Source organism: Tursiops truncatus, chromosome 3 (genome assembly GCF_011762595.2).
Source record: "Tursiops truncatus isolate mTurTru1 chromosome 3, mTurTru1.mat.Y, whole genome shotgun sequence".
Lineage (NCBI taxonomy): Eukaryota > Metazoa > Chordata > Mammalia > Artiodactyla > Delphinidae > Tursiops > Tursiops truncatus.
Window position 1 is genome coordinate 48,335,681 of NC_047036.1, and position 16,762 is coordinate 48,352,442.

The 16,762-nt window shown below is 42.0% G+C and overlaps 1 long non-coding RNA gene across 1 annotated transcript in view; it reads left to right on the forward strand.

The window, feature by feature from the left end:
* The first annotated feature begins 1,464 nt into the window (after positions 1-1,464).
* Positions 1,465-16,762, forward strand: part of LOC141278187 (uncharacterized) — an 88,060-nt gene continuing 72,762 nt past the window's right edge. The window contains exon 1 of the long non-coding RNA XR_012330531.1: positions 1,465-1,526. This is a non-coding gene — a long non-coding RNA (uncharacterized lncRNA). The remainder of the gene's footprint in view (positions 1,527-16,762) is intronic.

Consider the following 16,762-nt stretch of genomic DNA (forward strand, 5'->3'; position numbering starts at 1 on the left):
CTATCCATTACTGTCCATTACTTTACTGCTTCATACATCGAGGCTGCCAAGTCAAGTTCAACAGGAAATGGGAAATGGTACTCCATCAGGGAAGCGTTTGGGATATGAATGAGGAATGGCTTGGGGACCAGGCTATTCTGTCTTCATTCCAGTTCCCAGCTCTAGGCTGGCATGTTTTCCATATCATCCTCTTCCTCGTCACTCAGCCATCCTACACCTTTTTTTTTTTTTGCAGTACGCGGGCCTCTCACTGTTGTGGCCTCTCCCGTTGTGGAGCACAGGCTCCGGACGCGCAGGCTCAGCCGCCATGGCTCACGGGCCCAGCCGCTCCGCGGCATGTGGGATCCTCCCGGACCGGGGCACGAACCCGCATCCCCTGCATCGGCAGGCGGACTCCCAACCACTGCGCCACCAGGGAAGCCCCATCCTATACCTTTTCTCTTGAATCGCTCCCCACCTGTGCCCTCTCCCTGATGGTTGGGTGGGAGGGCAGACTAGATGACTGTGTGTTTATGTTACTTTTTGTTAAATATCTAAACCTGTTCTCCTGCTTTATTTGATTACACTAAGAGTAGATATTTGACTCAAAGGGAACCAGTCTACTGACTGGTCTCATCCAGCCAGAGACCTCCTCTCCAGAATTCAAGATAAGAGACATACAATGTGTAACTGGATAATGTTGGGTGCTTGGAATCAAAGGCATACAGGCCACGTAGAAATCAAACACCATGCAGGCCTGAGGCAGCCATTTTCAGTTATGTGTACTCTGATGAATCAGCAGAGAAAGTTCCTCTGTGATGACAAGCAAGAGATCAGAGCTAGCACAGAGATGAGAGATGGCAGGACAGAGCAGGTCACCCTGACCCCGGGGGTTACAGGGTCAGATCTGTCCATCTTCCTGTGACCCAGCTCCCTTACCTCTCGTCCTGGGATGCTCTTATGCTTGCCTGTTGTGCTTCGGGAGAGGTGATTGTTTTTCTTAAACTGGCTTGAATGAGTTTCTCTTCTTCACAACCAAATATGCCCTGACCAGAAAGTATCCTGTTAGAGAGATTCAGATGGGAATTTCAGTCTCCTTCACTTACCTAGTCCAATATCTGGGAGCACTAGAACATCAGAGCACTCTCTTTTGTCTGGCTGAACGCAGTTCCGCAAGAGAGGCTACGCCAGGAGCAGAAGTGTTATTCTTTACACGTTCAGTCTCTTCGCCCCACCTTCAAAGCCCTCCACACTCCTCTCTGCCTCTTGCTCTAATGATTGTTCCTGTTCTCAGGCATTGCCGTTTATATATTCTGCTTTATTCACTGCTCTCTGGGGTGGATTAAAGTTGGCTACACATTCATTGTGATTTTTCCCATTGAGAGATGGAGTCTAATTCCCATTCTCTTGAATATGGGCTGGCCTTTGTGACTTGCTTGGCCATAGAATGTGGTGGAAGTGATGCCTGGGTTTTCCAAGGTTAGGTCATGAGAAGCCCTGCAACTTCTGGCTGTGCCCCTGGGAATCCTTGCAACCTTAGCTGCCATGTAAGAAGTCCTACTCCCCTGAGGCTGCCATGCTGTGAGGAGCCCCAGTCCAGGCGAGGGAGATGGAGGAGAGGGAGGGAGAGAGAGACAGGCAGGCCAAGGACTCCAAGAGCAAAACCTATGAGTGAAAAGCCATCTCGGAAATGGACCCTCCAGCCCCTGCTGGCACCATGTAGATCAGAGACAAACCACCCAGCTGAGCCCTTCCTGAATGACTGAGGCGCAAAACGTGTGAGCAAAATGTTTGTTTTGAACTACTAAGTTTTGGGGTGGTTTGTTACAAACCAGTGGATAACCAGAATATTTCGAGTCATCTGAAGGCTACTCCAGCCTCCTTGCCTTCTCTTAAGTCATTCTCTACCCAAGGACACCCTCTTCCTTCTCCTTTGCCTCTGTTATCCTTCAGTTATCAGGACCAGCATCTCTCTTCTGAGAGCCCTTCTCTGATTATTCATCTCTTCTGTAGCTCATTTGGCCAAAGCCGCTCTTAGGATCCTTTGCTTGTTCAGTCCTGTGTGCTTCTTCAATATATTTTTACTGTCATGTCCTAACTCCCTAAGGACAGAGCCTATTCCTTGTTCCTTTTTTTGATCCTTCTGCCCCTTGACAGAGTCCTAGATAGAAGGAATTTAACATATGTTTTAGGACTAAATAGCCCAAATCACCTTAAACGAAATTTATATTGGTACTAATCAAAGGTTTGTCTTCAATTACACATTCCTGATTAAGTATTTAGATTTAGAGGTACTCTTACTTTTAATTCTCAGAGTGTGTATAGACTTTAGTCTTTTGGGGCGTTTGGAAGAAACTCCAAGGTGCGCAGACAGAAATCCCGTGTAGCATAAATAATGGGCAGAAGCAAGTAACATACTCCAAGTTTGTTTGCTTGTCCACACGTGCCTGTATCCTTTATGGGAGGTCAAACGCTATGTTTATAGCCCTCTTCTATCCAGGGTGAGTGAGTATCTTTTGACTACATCACCTTTCTAATACCTATTTTGTTTGGACTTCTTCCAACCCACCAAATGAACTTTCCCATGTTTACAGGACTTTTTTTTTCTTTCATTTCCATATACCCTTTGGTTTCCCTTTCACATGCAGCGTGCTTCTTTGCTGTGTTCAGAAAACTCATTAGGGTCCAACCTGTTCAATTAGGCAGGGTAAACATACATCACTCTGAATTGTCCCCCACTACAGTAGCTACAGATAAAATTCAAGCAGAATGTTGGCTTAGTACCCAAGGATTTGGCCACTGAAGTTTACTTCTCTTCAGTCAAATTCAGGTCACACCTTCCTGTAATTTTCTATATAACTAAGTAAGCTCTTATCTTCAATTTTCAAAGGATCACTCTTTCCTTTTCTGCTTGTATCCATTTCCTGTTTAATTCATGGTATGTACTTACGTATTATTGTATGTGCACCATTCATTTGTGGAATCATCTGCTGTTAGATTTCCCTATTTTTCTTAATCTAACAATCACAAAATCAGCTACATGGTAGCAGGCGAACCAAATTGAGAGGCAGAGATCTTTTTTAATGCTGCAAAAGAAAAAGGGCACATTTAAAACATTCTGCTTCTTAAAGAAACCAGTTTTTTTAAAAAAGCTGAGAAGTTTTTGCACTTCTCCCTAGAAATTGCAACTCTATAAATTCTAACTTTTCCCAGCTCTCAGGCTCACAGGATGCAGGGAGATATTAGCCACTTTCTATTCATGTTCATAGGTCGTGACTAAGATAAATAGATTTTCGAGAAACATTGGTGTGGGTGTACTCCAAGTGGGAGGAATTTTATGTTCCAGTCTCCCTGATGAATACCTAGAATATTAGAGACTCGGGGAAGTTTGTGCTTGACTCTTTTTAAAGGAGAATGTGATTAAGGTCACAGTGTGATAAATCTCTGACACACCAATGTGAAGGAACAGGGATCTGAACAGAGGGGAGCGAAACAAGCTGAAGTGAAAAGTTCAAATGTGTGAGTGGTATTCTTACAAGTAAGAGGCAATTGAGGGTTATTAGAGAGTAGCTTTTCTAGAGGAGGTGGCTAATATCCACATTTCTAACAAGAATGTGTTTCTCTTTCTTTGCTGCTTTCATTTGTAATACCTAGCCTGCACCCTGCTTATTTATACTTAATATCCGATCTGTTGAAAAGAATTTACTCTTCTCTATCAGAATGCTGAATTGTAGCATGTATCTTCAGTTCCTTAGCAACAAACTGTCGTGTCACCCTTGTGAAATTCTGGTCATTTGAGAGGAAAGGGGATGCTGAATTATGATGGAGAAAATCCTTATTTTAATCACAAATGTGTATAAGAACTGAAAAGACAATATGAAAAGGCAGGTCAAGGAAGCTGCGTTTGAACAAGTGTTTTTGATTAAAGTTTGTATTGGCCCAGAAGTCCCCTTTAAGTTCCTTTTTATTGAATAATTTTCCTTTGATCCTTGAGTAACTAAAAGAAAACCCAGCACTTGACATTAACCTGGGACTTGGAGCCCTGCTAGGGGGCTCCGCCAGACAAGAGTCTCATCCAGCACAGTGTCAGCCCCTACATCTATTTTCCATCTCAGCTTTTCCTCCCCCCTCTCCCGGGTGGGGGTGGAGGACACTCAGCTGAAGCAGTCATTCTATGTGTACAGTACTTATTTCTTTGCTTGTCTTCAACTTCAGAGAGGCTAGTCAGGAGACATTAATGACAACATAAGAAGGCATTGGTTATCTCAAGAAGTTGGCCCTGGAAAAACGGTAGAGATCACCAGACACTGGGGATGTTGAGAATTCCATCTCATTTTCTTTCCTTGTTTTATTTGTTAGAAATGATGGGAAAATAACTTTTTATTTTTGGCCTTGTGGGTACAACCAAATCATTGAACAACATTAAAATTGGAAAAAATGGGAACAAAATTAAAAGGAAGAATTCAGAATTCTTAGAGAAAGAGAGCGAGAGAGAGCCAAGAAAGCAAAAATGATTTGAACAACTTTGAGCATGTTTTTAAAAACTGTATCATTGCAATTCACTCCAATTCCCAGTTTCTGTATTTAAATGTCCGATCAGTCATTCAGTTCCAGTGCAGACATGATGTTTGAAGGCCACTTTGTAATGGTTTTACCCTGGTTCAGATTATTTGCAATCCAGGGGGAAAATGTGCGTTCTGTGCTGAAGCAAATAGAAAACATATCTGAGCACAAATCAAAAGAATGATTACCACACTCTACGCTCTGTACTCATTACTGGATCCCCAAGGCTTTCGTTCTGTTTGCCTTGGCACTTTTTCTTTAGCTGCCTTTGGTTGGACTGGGTGGGAAAAACAACAACTACCACCCACAAAACCCTCAGCAGAGAATGGGGGCAGTGGAAATGGATAACCTGAAAAGATGCGACCGCCTGTGAGAGCTGGGTGCTCCAAACTTCATGGTGGGGGAAGCGACTTGGGAAGACCTCCCAGGGCTCCCAAGGCGGTCCTTGCTGAGTGAATGTCAGGAAGTGCCTGACCAGCTGCGGGAAGGGCAGCCCTACTCTCATTTCGATCTCTAGTAAGCTCCCACTCTGTAGGTAATGAAAAATGGCATTTGCACAAAGTGGTGAGAGAAAAAGCATTGTTTCTCTAACACAGTATGCTCTGCACTGCTCAGGAGACAACATTTCATGTCCTATAAAAAGAATTATCTAGATAACTTACTGTGCATGCCAGAAAAGTTGCAATGTGTCTTTAAAAGAGCTGTCTCCACACTGCAAAACACTTTATCTCTCCTACTCCCCACTGACAGAATAGCCTGTGTTTAAAATCAAATCCACTCAGCCCCTTAATGATGACCTAGAATAAACATTTGACATACATTAGCTTTCAAGGTCTCCTATGTTTAGGCATGAATTGTTCATTTCTACGACTTTTGTCTGAATGAGAGACAGAAGATGCAGGGAATGATTTACATTATCATGGAGGCAGAGGTTATTCCTGTGTTTATCTGATCCTCTTTTATTGTATAACAGACAGTGAGACAACCAGCCTGGCGCACGATGACCGTTAATTTTGAGCCACCTACCCACCTCATTTCCTTGGTGACTTCAATTTTAAAATATATTAAAAACACAGACCCTTGAATTGCTAGGCTCCTTTGGTTCAGGCATGTCTGTAGGTAAAGGATGGGTACCTCATTAGTGTCAGGCTTCTCCATCAGGCTGCAAGGGTATTGCCCCTGGAACATTCCTCTCTCGTTGCACTAGGAGAATTGGTCCTCTATGAGGATGATGTGATACCCAGCTCAGGTTGACTCTCCATTCTCAGCAGAGCTCTGGAAACCTGGACCAAATCCACCTAGCATCAGAAAAGACTGTAGGGAGTGTGCATGAGCCTGAAGAATACGAAAGCCTGCTTTTCCTTTCAGTAAGTTTATAAGAAAAATCAAGTCATCTCATGTACTATCAGTCTGGCCTGGAAGAAAACTTCTTGAGACTAACCATAGGCCTCCAGGACAACCTGTACCGCATTTGAACGTGATGCCCCAAGACTGAATCCACTAAGTATCCCCTTTGGAACAAACTACTAATTCTTACGTAGTAGGAATTGATCTCTGAAGGAAGAAATTCTTCTTAGTTGTCTGGGCTGTATGCAGTCCTCCATGTGCCAATCATCAAAGTTGCCTCGACCCCAGCTGCAGACGATCCCTATGGAACTCATGGAGGTGAGGTGGTGGTAAAAGCAGTGGTTGTGGAAGATAAGCTCATGGCGATGGAGCAGTGGTGGTGGTAGAAGATAAAATGGCCCAATATATCAGGTCCCAAGCCCTTTTCTGAACAGGCTCAAAGAATGTGGGGGAAAAGTTGCAGTTCTGGATCATGTAGAAGGAACATACTCCATCTGGTTGTACTGAATGACCACAACTATAAAAACAAGACAAAATGGATGAGGGCTCTGAAACCTAAAAAGAAGCAAGTAAATTAGGGATGAAGATCAGAAATTGGAGTACCACTGAACTGGTGGTGAGTTTATCATTTTTTCTTCCCTCCAATATCCCCCATCCTGAACTCAACACAGCCTGAAAACTTAGAAGTGGGCTCTAGGCAGCAGACCTGGAGAGCTCCAGGAAGCAGACTTGGAGAGCTCCAGGAGAAGCTCGTCCAAGGAGTGCGAAAAGAGACTCCTAACTCTCAGAAAGAGTGTAAACATTCATCATTTAGTTTTTCTTTTCTCTGTTCCCTTACACCCCAGTCCCCAAGCAATCCCTTAATGGCAGCAACGGGAGCAAAGAAAGCAATAAAAAGTAGAAATCAATGAAATTGAAGACAGAAAAACAATAGAGAAAATAAAAGAAGCCAAAATTTGGTTCTTTGCAAATATCATTAAAATTTACAGACTTCTAGCAAGATGGAGAGAGAGAGAGATAAAGGGAAAGAGAGAAAGATTGGGAGCGGGGTTCAAACTACCAATACCAAGAATGTAAGAGAAGATGTTGGCATAGATCTCACAGATAATAAAAAAAAAAAATCAGGGAATACTACACACAGCTCTATGCACATACATTCGATAACTTAGAAAAACTGTATCATTTTGCTTGAAAAGCCCAAGCTACCAAAACTCACCAAGGTGAAGTAGACAACCTGAATAGTTCTATAACTATTAAAGAAACTGGATTTATAGTTTAAATCTCCTGAAAAACCTCCAGGCTCCGATGATTTCACTAGTTAATTCTCTCAAAAATTTAAAGAAGAAATTAGACCAATACTACACAATTTCTTCCAGAAACAGAAGGTGGAACACTTCCCAACTCATCTTATGAGGCCAGCATTAACCAGATACCAAATAGATCCTATTATTTCATTGATTTCTGCTCTCATTTTTATTACTTCCATTTTCTCTGTTGCTTTGGGTTCATTTTGGTATTGTCTCCCTAGTTTTCTAAGGTAGAAACTTAGATTATTGATTTGAATCCTCTCTTCTTTTCTAACATTATTAAATATTTTAAGTAAGCCCTTAATGCTATAAATGTCCTTCTAAACACTGCTTTAAGGTGCACGTCACAAAGATAACACAAAAAAAGAAAGCTATAGATCGATATCCCTCATAAACAGAGACACAAAAAACTCTTAAAGTATTGGCAAGTCAAATCCAGCAATATATAAAAAGAATATTTTACCATGATCATGCGTAATCCACCATATTAACAGTCTAAAGAAACAAAATCACATGTTCTTTTCATTTGCTGCAGAAAAAGCATGTGACAGAATTCAATGTGCATTCATGATAAAAACACTCAACAAACTAGAAATTAAAGGGGACTTCCTCAAACTAATAAGTGGCATCTATAAAAAACTTGTAGCTAACATCATACTTAATGGTGAAAGATTATATGATTTACTCCTAAAATTGGGAACAAGGCAATAGTGTCCACTCTCACCACTCCTATTCAATGTTATACTGGGATTTCTACCAAGTGCAGTAAGGCAAAAGAAAGAAATGAGTCATACACTTGGAAAAGAAGTAAAACTGTCCTTATTCACAGGTGACATTTTTCTATGAAGAAAATTCCAAGGAATTTACAAAAAAAATCCTAGAACCAATAAGTGAGTTTAACAAAGCTGCAAGATACAAGGCAAACACACAAAAATTAATTGTATTTTTATATACTATTAAAGCACAATTAGAAACCAAAAATCTAAAACAAAACCCACAATTTACAATAGCTCTGAAAAGTGAGATTTTAGCTATAAATATAATGAGACATGTACAGGATCTGTTTGCCTAAAACTACAAAATGGTGAGGAAAGAAACCAACGAAGACTTAAAGATGGAGAGGCATCCTGTTTATAAGTTGAAAAACTCAATGTTGTAAAGAGGCCAATTAATCTTAAATAGATCAATAGATTTAACACAACTACAATCATAATTCTAGCAGGCTTTTTTCGTAGATATGGACAAGCTGATTCTGAAATATATATGGAAAGACAAAGGAATTAGAATATTTAAGACAATTTTGAAACAGAAGAATGAGGTTGGAAGAATCATACTACCCAATAATAAGACCTATAAAGCTAGAGTAATCTAGACAGTATGGTACATATTGGCAAAGGGACAGGCACATAGATCAATGAAATAGAATTGAGCCCAGAAGTAGACCCCCAGAATATAGGGCCACCTGATTTTTTTTAACATCTTTATTGGAGTATAATTGCTTTACAATGGTGTGTTAGTTTCTGCTTTATAACAAAGTGAATCAGTTATACATATACATATGTTCCCACATCTCTTCCCTCTTGTGTCTCCTTCCCTCCCACCCTCCGTATCCCACCCCTCTAGGTGGTCACAAACCACCGAACTGATCTCCCTGTGCTATGCGGCTGCTTCTCACTAGCTATCTATTTTATGTTTGGTAGTGTATACGGGCCAACTGATTTTTGGCAAAGGTGCCAAAACAGTTCAATGGAGAAGGGATACTTTTCAACAGATGGTATTAAAACAATTGAAAATCCATACGCAAAAACTAAATCCTGACCTAAACCTGATACCTCATACAAAACTTAATTCAAAATGGATCATAGATTTAAATGTAATATCTAAGATTATAAAACTTTTAGAAAATAAATTGGAGAAAATCTGCATGATCTGTTATACAGAGTTTTTTTTTAACACCTTTATTAGGGTATAATTGCTTTACGATGGTGTGTTAGCTTCTGCTTTATAACAAAGTGAATCAGCTATACGTATACCTGTATCCCCATATCTCCTCCCTCTTGCATCTCCCTCCCACCCTCCCTATCCCACCCCTCTAGGTGGTCACAGAGCACCAAGCTGATATCCCTGTGCTATGCAGCTGCTTCCCACTAACTATCTATTTTACATTTGGTAGTGTATATATGTCCATGCCACTCTCTCACTTTGTGCCAGCTTACCCTTCCCCCTCTCCGTGTCCTCAAGTCCATTCTCTATGTCTGTGTCTTTATTCCTGTCCTGCCCCTAGGTTCTTCAAAACCTTTTTTTTAGATTTCTTATATATACGTTAGCATACGGTATTTGTTTTTCTCTTTCTGACTTATTTCACTCTGTATGACAGACTCTAGGTCCATCCACCTCACTACAAATAACTCAATTTTGTTTCTGTTTATGGCCGAGTAATATTCCATTGTATATATGTGCCACATCTTCTTTATCCGTTCATCTGTTGATGGACACTTAGGTTGCTTCCATGTCCTGGCTATTGTAAATAGAGCTGTAATGAACATTGTGGTACATGACTCTTTTTGAATTATGGTTTTCTTAGGGTGTATGCCCAGTAGTAGGACTGCTTGGTCGTATGGTAATTCTATTTTTAGTTTTTTAAGGAACCTCCATACTGTTCTCCATAGTGGCTGTATCAATTTACATTCCCACCAACAGTGCAAGAGGGTTCCCTTTTCTCCACACCCTCTCCAGCATTTACTGTTTGTAGACTTTTTGTTTGATGATGGCCATTCTGACTGGTGTGAGGTGATACCTCGCTGTAGTTTTGACTTGCATTTCTCTAATGATTAGTGATGTTGAGCATCTTTTTCATGTGTTTGTTGGCAATCTGTATATCTTCTTTGGAGAAATGTCTGTTTAGGTCTTCTGCCTATTTTTGGATTGGGTTGTTTGTTTTTTTGATATTGAGCTGCATGAGCTGCTTGTAAATTTTAGAGACTAATCCTTTGTCAGTTGCTTAATTTGCAAATATTTTCTCCCATTCTGAGGGTTGTCTTTTCATCTCGTTTATGTTTCCCTTTGCTGTGCAAAAGCTTTGAAGTTTCATTAGGTCTCATTTGTTTATTTTTGTTTTTATTTTATTTCCATTTCTCTAGGAGGTGGGTCAAAAAGGATCTTGTTGTGATTTATGTCATAGAGAGTGTTCTGCCTATGTTTTTCTCTAAGAGTTTTATAGTGTCTGGTCTTACATTTAGGTCTTTAATCCATTTTGAGTTTATTTTTGTGTATGGTGTTAGGGAGTGTTCTGATTTCATTCTTTTACAGGTAGCTGTCCAGTTTTCCAAGCACCACTTATTGAAGAGGCTGTCTTTTCTCCACTGTATATTCTTGCCTCCTTTATCAAAGGTAAGGTGACCATATGTGTGTGGGTTTATCTCTGGGCTTTCTATCGTGTTCCATTGATCTATATTTCTGTTTTTGTGCCAGTGCCATACTGTCTTGATTACTGTAGCTTTGTAGTATTGTCTGGAGTCAGGGAGCCTGATTTCTCCAGCTCTGTTTTTCTTTCTCAAGATTACTTTGGCTATACGGGGTCTTTTGTGTTTCCATACAAATTGTGGAATTTTTTGTTCTGTGAAAAGTGCCATTGGTAGTTTGATAGAGATTGCATTGAATCTAGATTGCTTTGGGTAGTACAGTCATTTTCACAATGTTGATTCTTCCAATCCAAGAACATGGTATATCTCTCCATCTGTTTGTATCATCTTTAATTTCTTTCATCGGTGTCTTATAGTTTTCTGCATACAGGTCTTTTGTCTCCTTAGGCAGGTTTATTCCTAGGTATTTTATTCTTTTTGTTGCAGTGGTAAATAGGAGTGTTTCCTTAATTTCTCTTTCAGACTTTTCATCATTAGTGTATAGGAATGCAAGAGATTTCTGTGCATTAATTTTGTATCCTGCTACTTTACCAAATTCATTAATTAGCTCTAGTAGTTTTCTGGTAGCATCTTTAGGATTCTCTATGTATAGTATCATGTCATCTGCAAATAGTGACAGCTTTACTTCTGATTTGGATTCCTTTTATTTCTTTTTCTTCTCTGACTGCTGTGGCTAAAACTTCCAAAACTGTGTTGAATAATAGTGATGAGAGTGGACATCCTTGTCTTGTTCCTGATCTTAGAGGAAATGATTTCAGTTTTTCACCATTGAGAACGATGTTGGCTGTGGGTTTGTCATATATGGCCTTTATTATGTTGAGGTAGTTTCCCTCTATGCCCACTTTCTGAAGGGTTTTTATCATAAATGGGTGTTGAATTTTGTCAAAAGCTTTTTCTGCATCTATTGAGATGATCATATGGTTTTTCTTCTTCAATTTGTTAATATGGTGTATCACATTGATTGATTTGCATATATTGAAGAATCCTTGCATTCCTGGGATAAACCCCACTTGATCATGGTGTATGATCCTTTTAATGTGCTGTTGGATTTTGTTTGCTAGTATTTTGTTGAGAATTTTTGCATCTATGTTCATCAGTGATATTGGTCTGTAGTTTTTTTCTTTGTGACATCTGTATAAAGAGTTTTTAAACATGAACGAAAGTAAGATTTACAAAAGAAAAAAAATGATTGATGGACTTTACCAAAATTAAAAACTTTTGCTCTGTGAAAGTCACTATCAGGGAAGAAGAAGACACTATTGGGAGAAGAAAAACCAATACACACATTAAGAAAATGTATTTACAAATTACATGTCTGTACAAGGACTTGTATCCAGAGTATATGAAGATCTTTCCAAAGTCAATAGGAAGAAAACAAGCAACCCATTAGAAAGTGGGCAAAAGAATACTTCACCAAAGAGAACATACAGATGGCAGATAAGCACATAAATAGATGCTCAGCATCGTTAGTCACTACGGAAATGCAAAGTAAAACCACAATTGTATACCACTAAAAATCTATTAGAATGGGTGAAATAAAAGAAAAATGTTCACAACACAAAGTGCTGGCAAAGAGCCAGAGTAAATGAAAAACTGTAATACATTGCAGGTAGGAATGCAGAATGGAACAACCACTCTGGAGAACAGTTTGGTAGCTTCTTATAAAGTTAAACACACCCTTACTATACAACCCAGCAGTCCCACACCTGGGTATTTACCCTAGAGAAATGAAAACTTACGTTCTCACAAGAACCTATACAGGAATGTCTGGAACAGCTCTTTTTATAATTGTCCATATCTGTCCAACCACTCTGGAGAACAGTTTGGTAGCTTCTTATAAAGTTAAACACACCCTTACTATACAACCCAGCAGTCCCACACCTGGGTATTTACCCTAGAGAAATGAAAACTTACGTTCTCACAAGAACCTATACAGGAATGTCTGGAACAGCTCTTTTTATAATTGTCCATATCTGGGAATAATCCAAATGCCCTTCAATAGGTAAATGGATAAACTGTGATGCAGCCATACAATGGCATACTTATCCAGCAATAAAAAGCAACAATTTTAATGAATCTCAAAGGCATCTGAAAGGCATGCTGAGTGGAAGAATCAAGCCTCAAAAGGTTATATACTATGTGATTTAGTTTATGTAACAGTTTCAAAAGAGCAAAGCTATAGTAATGGAGAACCGCGCTAAGGGATATCACCAGGGAGTTTTCTGGGCAATGGAATTGTTCTGTATCCGGATTGTGGTAGTGGTTATGTGTAGATATACAAGTTCTGAAATTCATAGACCTGCACATATCCACCCGCCCCATCTCCCCTACCTGAATTTTACTCTATAATGATTAAAAAACAATGTAGGAACAAAACTAAAGTCTTCCCCCACAGGTTCTCTCCACAGCCACTCTCCTAGGGGGGCCCAGGCCTCCCCTTTCTCTCCTTGCTGCCCTGGCCCCAGTCTCATGGCATTATTCTCTCCCCTCCAAGTCTCCCCCATGGCTGGGCTGTAGCTTTTCGCCAGGCCTGTCCCTGCCTGAGGCTGTGGCTTTGCACCGCACTCTTCTTGGTCAAGAGCAACCATGAAAATCCCCTGGGTTTTGATCGGATTCCCTCAACAACCAACAAACAACAAAAGCAAAATCCATCCTTGATTTCCACTTTTTTTCCACCTCTGTATCCAGTTCACCTGCGAGGACTGCCATTTCTTTCATCATAGATCTGGAACCTAATTACTGCTGCCATTGCAGTGCAGACCATCACCATCCTAGGCAGCTGCCTCCTGTCCCGTCTCCCTGCTTCCACTTCCTCCCTGCTATTGTCTATTCTCATTACAGCAATCAGTAATCCTACTAAAACAAATATGTCATTTCTCTACTTAAAAGCCTCCAAAGTCTTTCCAGTGATTTAGAATAAAAGGACTACTCTGGCCTCCAAGAGCCTTTTGAACTGGCTTTTGCCTGCTTCGCCGGCCTAGTCTCCTCCCATTCTTCCTCCCATAATGTAGACCAGCCATTCTGACCTCTTTGCTCTTTCTAGAATATGTCAAGCTTATTCCCACTTCAGTGTTGTTTTCTCTGCCTGGAACTAGCTTCTCCCAGGTATCTGCATGATTGCTGCTTCAGATAGTTTAAGATTCAGCCCTAAAGTCACTTCCTCAGAGAGAACTTCTCTGACCGCTTGTTTTAAACAGTCTCCCTGGTCTTCCTGTCTCTCTCTATCCCCTTAACCTGATTTATTTTCTCTCAACATGTAGCCACCTTGTAAAAAAAAAAAAAAGTCAGCATATTGCACGTGCTGACTTCCCACTGCAACACAGAATCCAAACTGCTTACTGTGACCCGCAAGATGCTGTGTGGTCTGGCTCCTGCCTCTGTCTCTGATATCACAATCCTCTGCTCCCCAGGAACAGTCTCGTCGTGCTGCCCCACGTCTGCTCACCCCTCTGCAGCTACCCTCACCTCCCTATGTTTCTGGAACACGCAAAACATGCTTCTACCTCCGGGTCTTTGCACGTGTTTTACCATCTCTGTGGAATGCTATTCCTCTAAGTAGCTTCCCAGCATGCTCCCTGCACAAAGGTCACGTAATCAGAATCAGAAACCTTCTTTGACTCTTGAATCTAAAATAGCAAGCCCTTCATCATTTGGTAGCCCCCTTACCTGATTTATTTTTCATAGCATTTGCAAGTGCCTGGGTTTTGTATATATACATATTTACTTGTTATATGTTACCTGCCTCTTGTCACTAGGCTGGCAGCCTGGTAAGAGTAGGAACTTTGTTTTGTTCGCTGTTATCTCACTTGGCTCACGCCAGTGCCAGTTTGAGGACGACTGGGGACAGAGAAGCACTGGGAGGCTCAGGAGTGCCGGGGGGACCCAGGCAACTCATCTGTTGTTCGTGATCTGTCTCCCATAGGTGTAAGCTCTATATGGGCAGCTGCCCGGCACATAGGGGGTGCCTGGGAGTAGTTGTAGAATGAATCAATGATAGAGGCCTTTGGATATTTTAAAAGGGTTTTACAGTTTCAAAGAGGAGTTTTCCAGGTTTTAAAACCCAAGTACAAAGTAATGGTATGAATTAGGGGTACGAGGGTACCAAATTTGGAGGCTCTTTCTGACATCTTTACATTTACCCTGGACGGGTAAACACATTTTGATGGCCTTCTATTTTTCTTAGGTTAATGATAACACATTTTCATATGGCCTCCCTCCTCCCCCTCCCCACCTCCCCTCCCCGTCCCCCTCCCCCTCCCCTCCCCCTCCCCCTCCCCCTCCCCCTCCCCCTCCCCTCCCCCTCCCCTCCCCCTCCCCCTCCCCCTCCCCTCCCCCTCCCCCTCCCCTCCCCCTCCCCCTCCCCCCCTCCCCCTTGTTCTGGGCCTCAGTCACACACAGCTCTTCTCTCAATTCCTCCTATGCGTGTTCCCTCCCCAACTCCTTTGCCTGGACCATTCTCCCAGCTCCCTAGCCTTCCCCAGTTAACTCTTCCTCACTCTCCCATCTTAGCTCAAGCCTCCCTTCCCCAACCTTCACACCAGGTGTGGCCCCAGGAGGATCACAGTTGTGATTTGACATGTGTTTATATGATTACTTAGGGAAGGCTCCCATGAAGGGGGAACAGTGACTGCCTTTGTCCCACCATTCTCCTGGAACCCAGCACTGCCTGGCATGGAATAGACTTAATAAAGATCTGTTGAATGAAAACATTAATTAATGAAACAAAAGCTGCTAACTTTTCAGTACAGCCCCAATTTCAGGATAAGGCAGTGAAGGCAATTGTTAAAACAAAAGGCAAAGTAACACATTAAGCTTGTAACCCCTTGGTACTGTTAGAATATGAAAGATGCCATGGTGTACAGGGCATGGGACGTGGGACAGGTGGATTTCTAGGAGCCAAGAAAGGACAGATGAGCTTCAGAACTGCTGAGACCCGCCACTCTGACCTGAGCAGGCTTCTTCATTGAAAGTCTAACAGGACCAATCCTATAAATACAGCTGGTGCTCAGCCTTTTTTTTTTTTTTTTTAACATTGTGTGGAATTTTCTTTGTGCCTTCTACTAAGAATAGAAGAGATCATTGAAATCAGCTCGACATAAGGTGAACTTCGAGCAGCCAGCTGTGTCCCATTCTGAGTGGCCTGGCCTCATGTGTGTTTGGCAGGGAGAAGTGGTCCAGAGGCCCAGGCACATTCCTTGTCCGGGTGGTGTGGAGGTGAGTCGACCCTCAGGTAGGGGACGAGGGACACTGGTCTGGTCACATTTAATGGGCCACTCCACCTGGAAACTCCCAGAGCTTATGCTCACGCTTTCTGTTAGTCCAAGCTTCAATCTTCTCCCTTACCTAACCTTTGCTGGAAAGTCTAAAGCAGTGTTTGCCATTGCTGTTGCTCGTTGGAATCATATGGAGAGATTTAAAAATTCTGAAGCCTAAGCCCTGCCTGTGACTCATTGACTTCCACTATCTGGAGGTAGGACCAGGGATCAGTATTTTTAAGAAGCTCCCCGGATAATTCCGGAGTGCAGCTGGAGTTGACAGCCACAGTAGGACATCAACCCGATAGGCTGATTTCCTTTTCCTCCTTTCCTGTGGCTCATTCTGGTTCTCAGATGGGCTAAATGGTAATGGTGTGTGTGGTAGGCGGACTTCTGCAATGGCTGCCGGTGGTCCTGCCTCCTGCCCCTCCTGCCCCTGTGTAACTCCTGCCCTTTGAGGGTGGGCTGGACTTGAACTCAGATCAGCCTAACCATCCAGAAGGAAATGGCCAGCACAGGGTAGGGGAGGTGAAATGAAAAGCCCTGCATAATCCAGAAACTTAGGGTCACTTTGTCTGGGTCACTCTGTGGTTATCAGCGACCTTCACCACCTCAGGCCTCCCTCCTCACCCTCCCCGCCAACTCTAACCCCAACGCAGTGAGGATGGTTTAGGGGTGATCAGCCCCTTGGTGCTCTAAGCATCCTTGATAGAACCTTTCTTCAAGACTTCTGGTTCTGCCCTCCTCCTCCTTTTCATCTTCTCCTTACCATGGCCACCTGGCCTGAGCTGGAAGTTGGCATCATGGCCTCTTTCTCTTTCAGCTGGAGGAAATTCTCCTCTCAGCGTAGAGACAGCCTAGACCATGTTGTGCGTAGTACGGCCATAGA